A 17,535-nucleotide genomic window follows, 5' to 3' on the forward strand; every position below is an offset into this window, starting at 1 on the left:
GGCCTCCTTCTGTGTTGTATTAATTCTAATGTTCTCTGACCCACACAGTAACAAGTTTTGGAGCCTGGAGAGACAAGCTGGTCCAGTGAAGGACACTGTTAATTAACCATTATCTCTTCCTATTTTCTGACAAGCAGTGATATCGAAATATCTGTTCAAACAGATTCGTCATATTAAAATCAGCACACTTCAGACTGCCAGGCCACTGTATTCAGTACCCTCTGTTTTGTTTTGTTGGTCTTAGCTGTACTGGGATTAGTCTCCAAATCCTCCTCAGTCACTGTACCTGTGGACCTACTGTTGTGGTTCCACACTCCCCTCCCCCACCGCCGCCACACACTATTCTAAACCCTCATAAAGGACTATAGCAATCCTGCCTGCCAGGACATTGCTGCCAGTTCAAGTCCATCCTGTCCATCTTGTTTATATCCTACCATCCCGGGAATCTCAATGATCCACATATCGGAGATTGTTATCAGTTCATGTGCATCCCGTCCTTCTTGTGTGTATCCTACTGACCCGTGAATCCCAATAATCCACATATCATAAACTGCTGCCAGTTCAGGTTCATATAGTCCTTTTTGTGTATATCCTACCGACTCGGAAATCCCAATGATCCACATATCGAAAGTGCTGCCTCCCCGACCAGCACGTTGATCGTGCATTTAACTGTGCGACCTTACGATTAGTAACCTCACTCGCACATGACGTATTCTAATGTCTCCAAAGTTCAAGTATTCTTTCAGCACAACTCCAGCAAGGTCTTTTCTTTAAACTGGATAGACTTGATAATAAAAACTTAAGTGTGACGTCAGAAAAGTGAGACCACTGTATCAGTCCAATGAGCACCGGATCTGATATCTATCCCCGCCACCAAACCTGCTTGACAAGGCATACATGTTGATCATCTATTTGCAGATGGCCGAGGATAAACAGAAGATTAGAAAATGTCAGAGCAGATGGATGTAATTCAGCCTGTTTACTCAGCTTTGCTATTCAACTGGATTCTAGTTATTCTGTTCCTTTCAAAAGCAGGGTCTTTACCCAGCATCCCCAGCGGATCAGAAAGTTTCCAGTGTCATAGTGCGCACAGTCCTACGAAGGGACTATCTGGTGCCAGGCAATGCGGTGTGGGGAGTCCCATGGGTGGCACAAGGAAAGTCTGCATGTAGTGACGATGGACTGAGGGAACTGAGAGAGATTGAATGGATATCCAGGGACACTGCACTCAGACAAGTGGTCGGGCAAGATTCCTAAACACCCAGGAGAACCGACGAACCACGGCTGCTTTTACAAAAACCTATCACATTTGCTGCATTTCTCCATCGAACAAAAACAAAAATACTGTGGATGGTAGAAATCTGAAGCAAACACAGAGACGTACTGTGGAGAGAGAAAAGAGTTAATGCTCCCAATGCAGACACAGGAAGAATGTATAAAGTCCACAAAGACAAGGTCTGGAGATTGGAAATGAACCCAAGTAGCTAGACTGTGAGGCAGCATTCCTGTGTCACATGCTGCCCAATGATGGATAATTGGGGATAGTATAGTTAAAAGCATAGATACTGTTCTCTGTGATCAGGATTAAGAGTTCTGAAGGTTGTGTTGCCTACATGGTGCTCGGGTTTAGGATATATCATCTGGGTTGCAGAACTTGGAGCGGGAGGGAAATGATCCATTGGTCAGGGTCCATGTAGGTACCAACGGTTGGACAAACAAATGACAATGAGAAGAGCGACGGGTAATACAGGACTGAACTATTATGTCGGAATACATGCAGTGTAAGGAATAAGGTAAATGAGCTTATGACTCATCCATAAATTGGCAGGTACGACATAGTGGGCATTACAGTGACATCGCTGCAAGAGGATCAGGATTAGAAGCTGAATATTCAAGGATATTCATCCTGTTGAAAAGATAGGCAGGTGGGCAGAGAGATAGAGTTGTCTCAGTATTAAGAATGGAATTGAATCAATAATCAATAATAATAAATCAAATAAGGTCAGATGGTGTAGAATCTGTGCAGGTAGAATTGAGGAATCAAAAAGGTGAAAAAAATGCAGTTGGAGATATATACAGGGAGCTGGGGTATAGGATACACCAGGAGCTAGAAAGATCTGTAGGAAATGCAAAGTTACAGGGATCATGTGGGATTTTATTATACAGATGGACTGGGAAATCAGATTGATAGTGGTTGGCAGGAAAAGGAATTTGTGGAATGTCTACGAGATGGCTTTTTGGAGCAGCTTGTGTAGGCAGACTAGATGATGGGAGCTTAAGGTGACAGTGATCATAATATGATTGAATTTACTCTGCAATTTCAGATGGAGAAGTTAGAATCAGAAGTAACCGTATTGCAGCTGAATAAAGGCAATTTCAGGGACACGAGGGAGGAGCTGGGTAGAATTGACTGGGAGACGGGCCCAGCAGGAAAGACAGTGCAACAGCAATGGCAGTAATTCAGGGCACAGCAGAGATTTATCCTGAGGAAAAAGAGGCTTATATAGGGAGGATGGGACAACCATAGCTGACTAAGGAAGTCAGGTATAGCATAAAAGCAAAAGAGAGATGATATAATGTGGCAAAGGGAAACCTGAGGATTGGGAAGCTTACAAAGACAAAACAGAGGGCAAATAAAATAAAATAAGGAGGGAGATTATTAAATATGGGGGTAAGCTCGCCAGTAAGATAAAGGAAGACTGGAACAGTTTCTTTCGATATATAAAGTATAAAAGAGTGGGAAAAGTGAACATTGGACTGCTGGGAAATGATATTGGAGAGATAGCAGCGGGGAACGAGAAAATGGCCAAGGAACTGAACAATTACTTTGCATTAGCTTTCATGGTGGAAGGCACGAGAAATACCTGAAACATTCAAGAGATTGAGGGGCCAGAGCTGAGTATGATGGCCCCCACCATGGAGAACATGCTAGAAAAATAATGTAATGGCCCGAACATGTTAAATAACCTTGATCAGATCGACTACAATCCATGATCTTGAACTGAGTAGCTGTTTCAGCTGTTTCACAGGACAATAAATAGTAAAACAAATTGCCGTGGGTTTGCACTTAAACAGAGACTTGACCAGAGAAGGATGACCCACTGCCTTCTCTAATGGGCATAAGACAAGCCGATATCAACAGGTTATTATTCTGTGGCTCTAGAAACGAGCCAATGACGTGCCCCACCGTACACTCTCTGCCCATCTTTCAGATTTTGTGTAGAGAACAAGTTAAACATCTCAAGTGCAATTATTTTGCAATGGACACGTGGTTAGAAGGGACTAGAAACAGATGTATCTGGAATTAACAAAGGAACAAACGATGGTTTTTTCAGGAATTGAACTGAGGCTAAGAAGAAGAATGGAACGCCTTAATGGTGGTACTGGACAGGATTGGTATGTGGGGAGGATATAGAGATGTTCACTTTGCAGGAGAAAACGAATCAAAGAGGTTGAGAACAGTGTCCGGGTGGGTTTCCTCTAGGTACTCGGTTCCCTCCCACAGTCCAAAGATGTGCAGGTCAGATGAATTGGCCGTATTAAACTGCCCATAGCGGTAAGTGTATTAATCGGAGGGAAACCAGTCTCGGTGGATTACACTTTGGAGAGTTGATGTGGACTTTTCAGCCCCAAGGGTCTGTTTCCATACTGTAGGGAACCGAATCTCAAATAAAAAGTTGAGGTCACTGTTCGCAAAAGGTACTTTACAGCAAAGTTTTTAATGAGCTCTTCGGATCGTCCAAGACCAATTATTAAATAACCTGATCTCGACCTCGGTGCTCGAAATAATGTTAATGCAAGTCATCTCACGCATGCTCATGAAATCCATTTTCCCAGCATTAGCATTCAGTTGGGTTAACACAGTTTAGATATAATGTAAACAGTACATTATTACTGTAGCACCCATAAATATGTATTTCCCATTTCCTGTCTTATAACACGTCCAACATTTGTATTACAGCTTTCACTTTAATATATAACTCCCATCAATGTTTGCTTCTCATTGCTGTTTCTGAGCTCCACCTTTCAGGATTCAGTGAAATCTCAGTGAAGTTGGTTCTGGGGAGACTAATGGTAGAAATTACCCCGCCACATCATTTATGATCTTCTCGAGCTTTATTCTGAGATTTTCTTCAGATCTCCCGTTTTTCTGGTGGAGTAGAGGAGGACAATGATCTTTCAACAAGGCTGTGTATTCCCCGCGACAGCTGTAACTGCTATAACCTGGGTGGGAATCTTAAAGCAGGTTGGTAAAGCGTTTTTGATGCTGTACAGGATCTTAGTGAGAGCACATTTGGAGTAGTGTGCACAGATTTAATCTCCTAACTGAGGAAAGAACATTGTTACATTGGAAGCAGTTCTGAGATGGTTCCCTCAACTGATTTGTGTAACGAGGCTGTTAGTTTATAAGGAAATGATGGTCAGGTTGATCCAATACACATTGGACTTTATAAGATAGAAAGATGATCTTATTTTAGTATAGATGACCAGAAGGAGTCAGCAACAGAAGCCAATTACACACATAATGGAGAAATCCATGTCATTTCCAACCTGTTACACAGAAACAACAGAATGATATTCAGGCTTTCAACACTGTTACGCCAGAACAGGACGGGTCTTTTTAGCCCCTGGGGCCTGATATGGAGTCACAGGAGGAGGCCAATCAGCCCCTCGAGCCTATACCACTGGACCCAGAGTAGAACCATAACGGACCAGTATCCTATTACACAGCAACAGGATCAATCCATTCAGCCCTGTCAAAGTCTGTTACACAGGAACTGGAAGAGGCCACACATTGACTGGAGATTGTTACAATGGCATAACAGGAGGCCATTCAGCCCCACTGAGCCTGTTGCAAGTGAATTGGATAAGGATACAATCTATCTCAGACATTTTTATGAGAAATGAGGAGGTAATTCAGACACATGTGTGTTGAAAGGGAACAGGAGAAGACCAATCACTCCCTCGTTCCCATCTCAGGGATGCATGAGGAGACCGTTCAGTTTCTCTCGTCTGTTATTGAGGTTTATGAGAAGGCCCATCAGCCCCTAGAGCTGTTACACAGCAACGAGAAGATTCCATTATCCCCCAACCCTCTAGCTTATCTACCGGAGGAGGTCATTCTGGCTTTGGAGACATCAGTATGGAACACCAGAAAGACATCAGCCCATCGAGTTTGTACACCAGCAGGATGATAAGTCCATTCAGCCACACAGGGCTCTTACACAGCAATTGGAGCAGATCTCTTAAAGCCTTGTGCCTGTTAAACAGGAATTCAAAGAAAACGTAAAGGTTGTCGAAACAGAAGAACTTATCATAATGGTATACGTTAGAGAGGAAAGTTTAACGATAAACTATAGTACTTTAAGGCAAATTGTTAGAATCTATTGTTCAGGACATTTGCAAAGTTCAACCACCCTCTGTCAGAGTCAACATGGTTTTCCGAAGGCTAAATCGTGTTGGAATTGTTTGCTTGAGTTACTTAAAGATGTCAAAAACAAGGTGGATAGTGGGAATCCTGGAGATGGACTACATGTGGTCATCCAGAAGGGATTGGATGTGTCGCTTCCCAAAGAGTAATCAATAATATCAGACAGCATGGGTTTAGGGGTAATTTAAAGGCTTGTATGGAGGATTGGTGAACCAACAAAATACAATCAGATGGAATAAATGTGTCATTTTCTTTTGAAAAATGTACCTTCTGTGTTGCCACAGATTTCAGTCCTCATGCATTAACTATTTGTCATCAATATTATTATTCCGTTGACAGGATAGAAAATGCTACAATCAATTTTTAGATGACACTAACATTGATGGGAAATTACTTCGGAATGAAGATGTAAGAGATTTAACAATGAATATGGATAGGTTGGGTGAATGGGCTAACATTTGGCAACGAAAATTAAAATGGATAACTATGAGATTATTCAATTTGGCCAGCGAAATCGAAAGGCAAATTATTATCAAAATGGGGAGAAACTTCAAAGTATTCAGGTGCAGATGGGTCTATATATTCACGTGCATATCACAGAAAACCTTCATGCAGCTACAGCAAGTAATGGGGAAGGCTAGCGTGGGTTCTGTTATTATGTGTAAAAGGATAGAGTAGAAATGTAAGGAATGTTGCTGTAGCTATGCAAGGCATTAGTGAGGCTGCAACTAGAGTAGAGTTTGGGTGCCCTGACTTACGGAAGGATGCATTTGCATTGGAATTAATTCAGAAGGAATTCATTAGATTGATTCCAGAGATGAGGGGTTTGTCTTATGAACAGCAGTTCAGGTCTATCGTCTCAAGTTTCTAATAATGAAAGGAGATCTCATTGAGATCTGCAAAATGCTAAAAGTAATTTACAGTGGAGATGTGGAGTGGATATTTTATCATGTGCAGCAATCTACAACAACAGACCAGAATTCAGGATGGCGAACGTCAGGAAAGTGGAACAGAGGCCGCGATGAGATCAACCATGATTGTATTCAATGGTGGAGCAGGCTGGAGTGGCTGAATTACTGACTGATGCTCCTTGTTCTTATTTAGCCCTTCGAATTTGTTACACAGGAATGGGGGAGGACTGGTTATCAAACAGGAAGCAGGCACTCCGGATATATTAGATTGACAAAACGTCACCAGTGGAGTCACACAGTGATGGGTGCTGGGTCCTCAACTATTTGCAATCTATATCAATGATCAGGAGTATGGAACAGATGTACTGTAACTACATTTGGTGATGACTCTGTGATAAGCTAGACATTAAATTATCAAGAGCGGCAGGTGGAATATAATATGATACTACCTGTCATTACATTTACAGGAAGAATGGAAGGGAGTATGTTACTGAAATGGTGAGAGATTACAGGGCTTAGTGTTACTGTGTACTGGGTCGTTCACTCAGACTCGTTCAGACATGGGAGGTTTTGCTCCATCTCCCTGATGGTCTGCTCCGTGACATTACCTGGGGCCCAGTTCCTCTCAGTACATACCGGATATTTTGGTGTTATTGGTTGGCAGTGGGGACAGTGTTTTGAAACGTGTAGCAAGGGGACGGCCTTTAAGATACATTCTTTTCTTTCTACATGGAGACCGATGATGAAGGGATGGTCTGACTGCGTCTGAATGAAGAGGCTGTGGTTGCTGCCAGGGCAGTGGGTATTCATCATCATGATGTACTGTGCATGGGTGCACTGTAACATTAATGGAGTGAGATGTCATTCAGTTCCCTTCCTTCTCCTCAATGACATGGGGACTCGCAGATCCATGTACATCATTGGGAATCCCGCTTTACTGGGAAAACAAGGATACACTCGGTAGTTCGCTGCTGACGGAGAAAACATTGTATTCATCTCATCCAACATATATATCTTCCGTCTCTGAATGGTGACATTGATGTTGGCATACTGGGAAATGGTGGATATGTCACCCAGTCCTGCCTGGAAAGTTCCAGATCATAGACGTTGACTGAAACAAAGACCCTAACAGCCACTGGCAGCACCATCCTACACTTGTGTGAAGCTACAGGTCATGTTTTAGGGGGTGACACTGCTATGTGACCAGCTCCTTGTTGAATCAGGATCCCTTCACAGATTGCTCCTGGTTTAATTGTAGCTTGGGAAGCTGGTCTTGGAAAACTGGGTGGATACACACACACACACACTTCCCCACATTCACACACTTCATGGTTTCAGAGCTTTCCCTGTCTGCAGCCTCTGCTCAATTTGGCGTTCATGTTGCAGACCCAGATGCTGTATATACAGTCCCAATGCTCCATCCAGAGTTGGGTCACCAAATCCTCAGGTCTTCCTGAATGTCTGAGGCAGCTCACAACACAACCTCCAGCAAACCATCCCCAGCACCTCCACTAACATTTCAATAACAGGAGTCAGTCAGAAATCCCTGAGCTCCGAGAGTTATGCATCAGAAGAGACCTCCATGAAATATTTTAAGAAGTTTTCCCAAACTTTTCCTTATTTTAACCGTAGAAATGAAGTATGAAGCAAAATATAATCTATTCAAACGATTTAGTTAAAATACAATCAAAGAAAAGAACAATTTGGGATACCTTATGTGTTGGAACACACACAAACAATAGATGCCGTACCTTGGTATACACGGCTTGGCACATAAATAAACTCAAATACAGATTCTTACATGCAGTTTTCCAATCCAGAAAGATACAATATTAGAACAGATCTCAGAGACAATAGGAGCTAGGGATCATGTATTGAAGCTTCCAACTCTTATGCGACTCCAAACAGCTTCTGAATGCTGCAGCTAAAACAAAACGAGAAAACCTGATCTGGGAGAGCTGGCCGCTGCCCTTCCATTGTTCCCACCGTTTTAATAAAACCTAAATGTCTCCTCAGTTATTTATGTTAGCCACTTGCAGTGGGCAGTTCGTCACCTCTGCCTTTAAGACCTCATTTCAAATAAGCCCAGAAAGTAACCTTTATAAAGTGATAGTATCGTCACAACTCCCCCTTTGAAAGAAAACAATCAATGTACAAAGGTGACTACATTTTAAACTCCTTATTCTTATTGTCTCAGTAGACTACAATGCATATATATTGTATTGACACTAAGCATGCAAACATTCACAACTCCATTCTATTTCAGTCAGTTTATTTCGGCCACAGAACACCTCTGTCTTTCTTCACCCAAGTCTTGACAACTTGACAGCAAGTATGGTTTCTCGTCCTGTCACCTGTATGACTTCCAAACTGAATGGCAACAATAACAACATCTATCTGAATAGCCCAGACGTTTTCTCCATAAATTTCTCCAAAAAACGTTTAGGAGTTATAATCGTATGGAGATTTGTCTCAGGCACGTTATTTCCAAGTTAAATGCTGAAATGTTGTAACGCCAACACCAAGCTCATGGCCCAATTGTGAAATATTTCTGTTAATGATTTCACTGGACCCTCCAACCACACATTACATAATGGAGCAAATCTCATCTCTCCAATAGTCCTTCTCAATGACAAGTCTCCCCATGTCTCAGCTTACAAAATTTACATGCTTCTGTACCGCTCAATGCTGAAACCCCTTTACCTGCTACTCCTGGCCTAGGCCATTAAACCTTACTCTCACAGGTAGATATGTTAAGATCTCACGCATTCTTCTCCATCCCTCACAGAAGCCAATCTTTGATTTATGGACCAACTACTAATCATGAGCTATCTCAGCTTCTAGACTCGCCGTTTTAACACTCTGCTCTTCCACACGAGGTCTCACGACTGCAGGAAGTGAATATTTGAACTCCTCCAAAGTCAGAATCTCTCTGAGAGTGTCATAGTTTGCTCTGTTTCTAATAGCCTTACCCATCTTTCAAAATTACTTTGATTCTTTCAAAGTCAATGTACATTTAACCAGGCACGCTTATTTAGATTCCTGAAACACTGTCTGTAGGCTTCTGGCACAAACTCATATGCATCTCAGATGGCTTTCTTTACCCCCACATACTGGCCAGATATCTCTTCCGAAAGGGAGGCAAATATCTCACTCCTTATACCTACCAGCTTTGTTTGGCTCAACTAAATCCACTTGGTCAGTGGCCACTGCATCCGTTTAGCCACTTTCTCAAATGAAATTTAGAAGACTTCTACATCCTTCTCATCAAATTTAGACAATGTCTGGATATATTTAAACAGATCCCCATCAGACTATAGAGTTACTATAGAGTTGCTCATCTTCACTCTTCGCCTCATCCAGCCTACCGTCTGCCTTCATCTCCACCCTGCTAAGTTGACTTTCCTCTCTAATTGCTAACTTTTGGTTGAAAATCCCTCTTCCTGTTTTTCTTCTTTCTTTTTCTGTCTTTCTTCTTCCTCTCCCTTTCTTTTAATTCTACTTTTAGTAGTATTTCAAACTGTTTCAATTTCTTTTTGTGTTCAATATGCCTCTTCTGCAATTGAATTCCAGCCATTTCCAAAGATTACGATGGTGTTTTCACCAAAATGTAAATGTCAAGCTATAGCTATAATTATCTCTCCTTTTCTCACAGACAAACACTATCCTAACTACAGCTTATCTGCCAATTCTAAAAACTTTGCCTTGCTCATCTTTTGTAAAATCTCTAACTTCACTTCTTCCATACCCAGAGAATTCTTAGACACAGAAAGAACCATTACTGCGCAAAGCACTGTTCAAACCAACCGTATTCAACACGCAGAACAAAAGACACTAACAACTACCAAACGCCACCTTTGAGCCTAAAAGTCTCCCTGTGCACATTCTCCCTCCTCCTACGTGGGTTTCCTCTGGGTGTTCAGTTTTCCTCCCACAGCCCAAAGATGTGCAGGTTAAGTGAATTGGCCATGTTAAATTGCCCATACTGTTCAGGGATGTGCAGGTTAGGTGCATTAGTCAGTGGTTAATATGGAATATTAGGATAGGCGAATGTGTCTTGGTGGGTTACTCTTCGGCGGATTGGTGTGGACTTGTTGGACCAAATGGCCTGTTTCCACACTGTAAGGATTCTGAACCGAAACCCAATTTGTAATTATCGATTTCGAAACGGACAATAATCCCCACTTTGCTATGGACCAGACCAGACTGCCTTAAAATGCTTTAAGATGGCAGCCTGGACGCCAACGTTGTCTAATAGTAAAGATAGATGTGAAATGGGTGTTCCAGGTGTGATGCAGCTGTTCAAACAACTCAAAGTAAAGCAAAGCACAATTTATTTAAACACTCCAATACAAATACATGCAGAAAAAAAGAGGAATGTAGAATAACTTAACTACTGGAAATCTTAACAGAATAATAGACATAGTACCTTCCTCTAATGAACTGTTCCAATGTACGATCATCCCATAATCTCATCCCTTGGCAAAAAGACACACCCAAGGCCAGTCAGTCATGCATGCAGTTCTCCAATCCAGGAGGAAACAACATCAGGACAGATTTCAGACAGTATAGCAGCGAGGAATCATTTACTGAAGCATCCAACCCTTCTCCCACATCAGGCACTCGGTGATTGTTACAGCTCAGAAAACCTGGAAAGTCTGGTCTGTGTGCTCACCAGTGTTATAACTATTTATAAAAAAAATACTAAAAGCATCCTAAGTTATTTACTCCAGCCATTTGCAGTCGGCAGTTTGGCCTTTAAGATCGCTCTTTTAAAGTGACAGCATTATGAGAGATGTTAAGCACCTGGTCCTTTACGATAATACTCAAGGGGCTTCCTCCTGTTACTGACCACACGATCAGCTCAAAGGGACAAACACAGAAGTCAGACGTTTAGTGGACAGGCAAACATCAAGTTTAAAAGATGTGCGTCAAAGCTGCTGAAACCCCTATCCAACATGGAGCAGCACATGACACACTCCGGGAAGTGAACAACAGCCCGACACACAGTCCACTGAGCATGGAACACCACATGGATCACACCGGGAAGTGAACAACGCCCGACACACACCACCCTCTCCCGTCCATGGAGCACCACATGGGATACACTGGGAAGTGGACAGCAGCCTGACACACACCATTTCATTGTCTCTGAGGGAGCCAAAACCCAAGGCCAGGAAAAGATACAGAGGGACAGAGAGATTCACATTAAAGACAGAAACAGACGGTTAATTAACTGAGATCGTGTTGTGGAAATATGTAGAAAAAGACTGGGTAGTGGGACTAACTGTAGGATTGACAAGAATGAGAACATTAAATAAAGTTATTTTCTGATCAGCTGAAATAGTTTGTTTCATCGAATTCTGAATCGGCTCCACAGAACACATCAAGCAGCATAAGCTGGGACAAGATGACAAACCAACATGGAGAGCTGTGCAGACTGTGCTAGTGCATTGCTCAGTAAGCGGAGTATTGTTGTCAGATGGGAACGATACATGTATCAAATACACACAGCAGGGGAAGGTTTCTATCTCCATTGGACCAGGATAAGGTGTGTGTGTGTTTGTCTGTGTGTGTGTGTGTGTGTGTGTGTGTGTGTATTTGGTTTGGTTGAATTTGAAAATTATTGCTTGAGAGAAAATGCACTTGAAGGAAAACAGTGTGGTCAGGAATGTCAGACGGATGGGATTTTGGTCTGATTTCGAATCAGATTTGTTTATGCAGGTTTCAACTCAAGAGTATCAGCAGCAGATTGTTGTCAAGATTAAGTCTGTATTTCACAGCTCAAGGTTCAAACAGCAGATGGGTTAAGCCAGTGAAGTATATTCTGAAGCAGTTAACAGTTAAAGTTAATAATGGTCAGCGCAAAGGCATCACAAAATTGAGATTCATCTGTTTCAAACGAAACCTGCATGTTTCACCTCCCACCGCACTCGCACCCCGCAATCCCCCAACCCATGCCAATCACGACCCTGATTTTGAAATATAATGCTGTTCCGTCACAGTCGTTGGAATTCTCTCCCTACTGGCATTGTGGGTCAACCAACAGCAAGTGGACTGCAGCGATTCAAGAAGGCAGCTCACCCTTATCTTCTCAAGGGCAAATAGAGATGGGCTATCAATGCTGGCCAGCCAACAACACCCAAGTCCCACAAATGAATGAAAGTAAAATATATTGTCCAGGGATGGGATGGAATCCCTGGAATTAAATGGTGTTTGTAAACATAAAAGAGGGCAATAACCTCCACCCCTAGAATATTTAAAAAACAAGGGCAGAGAGACAATGGTTCACATCTGAAACTGAGTAGGTCAACATAGAGACCCATGAGTAACACTGTCAGAAGAAAGGAAGGAGACAGGAATTGAACTGGATTCAATGCATCAACGGAAACACTATTGGTGGCAAGAAGTGTAGACTACACGAAAGAACAGAAATGCAGTCGTAACTGGTTAATAGAAAAAATATCTGGACAGTGAGACTTACCAGGGACACCAACGATAGACAGGAGAGGATAATAAATATATTGAATAATGAGAAGAGCGTAATATATCCGCTATGATAATGACCATTGATCATGATATGTAGAAAGGTGCCAAACAGAATTGGATAAACCCCTATCCGTTTTTGGAACATTCCATTCTAATGTTCTCAGATTCTGATCCATTGTTGGAATATTCCAGTCTAAAGATATCAGATTCTGATCTCTCTTCTCTGGAGTCACTGATCCCTGTTAGTGTTGTCTGTGATTCCCCCGCTCATACTGTGGAATAACATGTTGACGGAGCCCATTTATCAGTAAAAGATGGAAACCCTCCACTGGAATAATTACAATCCATGGAGACTGACATTAATCACAGTCACTGAACAAACAGGTCCTTACATCCTTACATCACATTTCATATCATAACAAAAGGGAATATTTACTCAGTCTGGATGGAATGGATGAGGGTTACTGACGTACCGACTATAAATCTTTCAATCTTTCTTTTTGCCATTTCATAGAACATAGAACATAGAACATAGAACAATACAGCACAGAACAGGCCCTTCGGCCCACGATGTTGTGCCGAACTTCTATCCTAGATTAAGCACCCATCCATGTACCTATCCAAATGCCGCTTAAAGGTCGCCAATGAATCTGACTCATCCTTCGCCGTTCCAACGAGAAAAGGCCGAGAACTCTCAACCTATCCTCGTACGACCTACTCTCCATTCCAGGCAACATCCTGGTAAATCTTCTCTGCACCCTCTCCAAAGCTTCCACATCTTTCCTAAAGTGAGGCGACCAGAACTGCACACAGTACTCCAAATGTGGCCTAACCAAAGTCCTGTACAGCTGCAACATCACCTCACGACTCTTGAATTCAATCCCTCTGCTAATGAACGATAATACTCCATAGGCCTTCTTACAAACTCTATCCACCTGAGTGGCAACCTTCAAAGATCTATGTACATAGACCCCAAGATCCCTCTGTTCCTCCACCTGACCAAGAACCCTACCATTAACCCTGTATTCCGCATTCTTATTTGTTCTTCCAAAATGGACAACCTCACACTTGGCAGGGTTGAACTCCATCTGCCACTCCTCAGCCCAGCTCTGCATCCTATCTAAGTCCCTCTGCAGCCGACAACAGCCCTCCTCACTGTCCACAACTCCACCTATCTTTGTATCATCTGCAAATTTACTGACTCACCCTTCGACTCCCTCCTCTAAGTCATTAATAAAAATTACAAACAGCAGAGGACCCAGAACTGATCCCTGCGGAACTCCACTTGTAACTGGACTCCATGCTGAATATTTACCATCTACCACAACTCTCTGACTTCTACCGGTTAGCCAGTTTTCTATCCAATTGGCCAAATTTCCCTCTATCCCATGCCTCCTGACTTTCCGCATAAGCCTACCATGGGGAACCTTATCAAATGCCTTACTAAAATCCATGTACACTACATTCACTGCTCTACCCTCATCCACATGCTTGGTCACCTCCTCGAAGAATTCAATAAGACTTGTAAGGCAAGACCTACCCTTCACAAATCCGTGCTGGCTGTCCCTAATCAAGCAGTGTCTTTCCAGATACTCGTAAATCCTATCTCTCAGTACCCTTTCCATTACTTTGCCTGCCACAGAAGTAAGACTAACTGGCCTGTAATTCCCGGGGTTATCCCTATTCCCTTTTTTGAACAGGGGCACAACATTCGCTACTCTCCAGTCCCCTGGTACCACCCCAGTTGCCAGCGAAGACGAGAAGATATTTGCCAACGCTACTGCAATTTCCTCTCTTGCTTCCCACATAATCCTAGGATATATCCCGTCAGGCCCGGGGGACTTGTCTATCCTCAAGTTGTTCAAAATGTCCAACACATCTTCCTTCCTAACAGGTATCTCTTCTAGCTTATCAGTCCGTTTCACACTCTCCTCTTCAACAATACGGTCCCTCTCGTTCGTAAATACTGAAGAGAAGTACTTGTTCAAGACCTCTCCTATCTCTTCCGACTCAATACACAGTCTCCCACCACTGTCCTTGATCGGACCTACCCTCGTTCTCGTCATTCTCAGGTTTCTCACATATGCATAGAATGCCTTGGGGTTATCCTTGATCCTATCCGCCAGGGATTTTTCATGCCCTCTCTTAGCTCTCCTAATCCCTTTCTTCAGGTCCCTTCTGGCTATCCTGTATCCCTCCACTGCTCTGTCTGAACCCTGTTTCCTCAACCTTATGTAAGCCTCCTTCTTCCTCTTTACTAGACATTCAACCTCCCTCGTCAACCAAGGCTCCCTCACACGACCATTTCTTTCCTGCCTGATCGGTACATACATATCAAGGACACGTCGTATCTGCTCCTTGAAAAAGTCCCACATTTCCACCACATCCTTCCCTAACAGCCTATGCTCCCAACGTATGCTCCTCAAATCCTGTCTTACAGCATGGTAATTTCCCTTCCCCCAATTGTAAAATCTACCTTGTTGTGCGCACCTATCTCTCTCCATAACCAAGGTGAAAGTCACAGAATTGTGGTCGCCATCACCAAAATGTTCACCCACCAACAAGCCCACCACTTGTCCCGGTTCGTTACCGAGTACCAAATCCAATATGGCCTCCCCTCTGGTTGGACAATCTACATACTGCGTTAGAAAAGCTTCCTGGACACACTGCACAAACACCGCCCCATCCAATCTACTTGATCGAAAGAGCTTCCAATCAATATTTGGGAAGTTGAAGTCGCCCATGACTACGACCCTGTGGCTTCTGCACCTTTCCAAAATCTGTTTCCCAATCTGTTTCTCCACATCTCTGCTGCTATTGGGGGGCCTATAATAAACACCCAACAAGGTGACTGCACCTTTCCTATTTCTGACTTCAGCCCATACTACCTCCAGAGGCAGATCCCCCTCAAACTTCCTTTCTGCAGCCGTTATACCATTTCTAATTAGCAATGCCACCCCCCCTCCTTTTTTACCACCCTCCCTAATCTTACTGAAACATCTGTAACCAGGAACCTCCAACAGCCATTCCTGTCCCTCATCTATCCATGTTTCCGTGATGGCCACAACATCGTAGTCCCAGGTACCGATCCACGCCTTAAGTTCACCCACCTTATTTCTGATACTCCTTGCATTGAAGTATACGCACTTGAGCCCATCTCTGTGTCCGCAAGTAGTCCCTGTCAGTGCTACCTTCTCCACAGCCTCCCTACAGTCTTGGACATCCTGACACACAGCTATCTTACTTGCTGGACTACAAGTCCGGATCCCATCCCCCTGCCAAATTAGTTTAAACCCCCCCGAAGAGTGCTAGCAAACCTTCCCCCCAGGATATTGGTGCCCTTCTGGTTCAGGTGCAACCCGTCCTGTTTATACAGGTCCCACCTTCCCCAGAATGCAGTCCAATTGTCCAAATATCTGAAGCCCTCCCTCCTACACCATCCTTGCAGCCACGTGTTCAACTGCACTCTCTCCCTATTCTTTGCCTCTCTGTCACGTGGCACTGGCAACAACCCAGAGATGACGACTCTGTCTGTCCTAGCTTTTAGCTTCCAGCCTAACTCCTTGAGCTCTTGAATGACCTCCCCACCCCTCTTCCTACCTATGTCGTTGGTGCCAATGTGTACCACGACTTCTGGCTGCACACCCTCCCCCTTAAGGATTCTGAAGACACGGTCCGAGAAGTCTCGGACCCTAGCACCCTGGAGGCAACAAACCAGCCGAGAGTCTCGCTCATGTCCACAGAACCGCCTGTCCGTCCCTCTAACTAGAGAGTCCCCTATAACTAGCGATCTCCTCTTCTCCCCCTTTCCCTTCTGAATCTCAGAGCCACAGACCCCTTCACTGCAGCTTACACCTGCAAGGCTGTCCCCCCCAACAGTTTCCAAAGCTGCATACTTATTTTTTAGGGGAACGACCACAGGGGAACCCTGCACTGCCTGTTTCTTCCCCTTCCCATCTCTAACTGTTACCCAGCTACCTTTGTTCTCTGGCATAACTATGTCCCTGTAGCTTCTATCGATCACCCTCTCAGCCTCTCGAATAATCCTCAGCTCATCCAGCTCCAGTTCCAGTTCCCTAACTCGTTCGGTGAGGATCAGGATCTGACTGCATTTCCTGCACACGAAGTCGGCAGGAGTATCGGTGGTCACCCCTACCTCAAACATCCTGCAGGAGGAACATTCCACCGCCTGCGCTGCCATGACTGTACACTGTCTCCAAAAACAAGAACACTGAGTCAATAACCTGGGGTCTAGAACACACCCACTCAAATACTAATCACTTACCTTCCCGCCCAGCTATGCGCTCCAACCTCACTTCCGCTGCCCGCTACAGGTAAGTAATTTTGAAACAAACTGTCTTACCTTAGCTGTAGTCTCCCGGGTTCGTTTTTCCTCGGCCGCTGCTCCCACTCATTCCTTGTATCTGGGAGAATTTCCAGAGCTGTGCAAGGCTGTGTAAGTTCAACTCTGTTTATAATAGGAGACTGTGATAAAATAACTGACCAGCTGCATAAAATGTCTGGTGGGGAAATTTCTGGATACACTAACTCAAGGGAGAAAGAGAGGATGACAGATGCAGGAGGTCATAGTCGAGAATGTGGTGCTGGAAAAGCACAGCCCTTCAGGCAGCATCCGAAGGGCAGAAGAATCCACATTTCATGTGTCAGCCCTTCATCAGGAACGAGGCTTGTCGCCCAAAGGTG

Source organism: Chiloscyllium punctatum, chromosome 13 (assembly GCF_047496795.1).
Source record: "Chiloscyllium punctatum isolate Juve2018m chromosome 13, sChiPun1.3, whole genome shotgun sequence".
Lineage (NCBI taxonomy): Eukaryota > Metazoa > Chordata > Chondrichthyes > Orectolobiformes > Hemiscylliidae > Chiloscyllium > Chiloscyllium punctatum.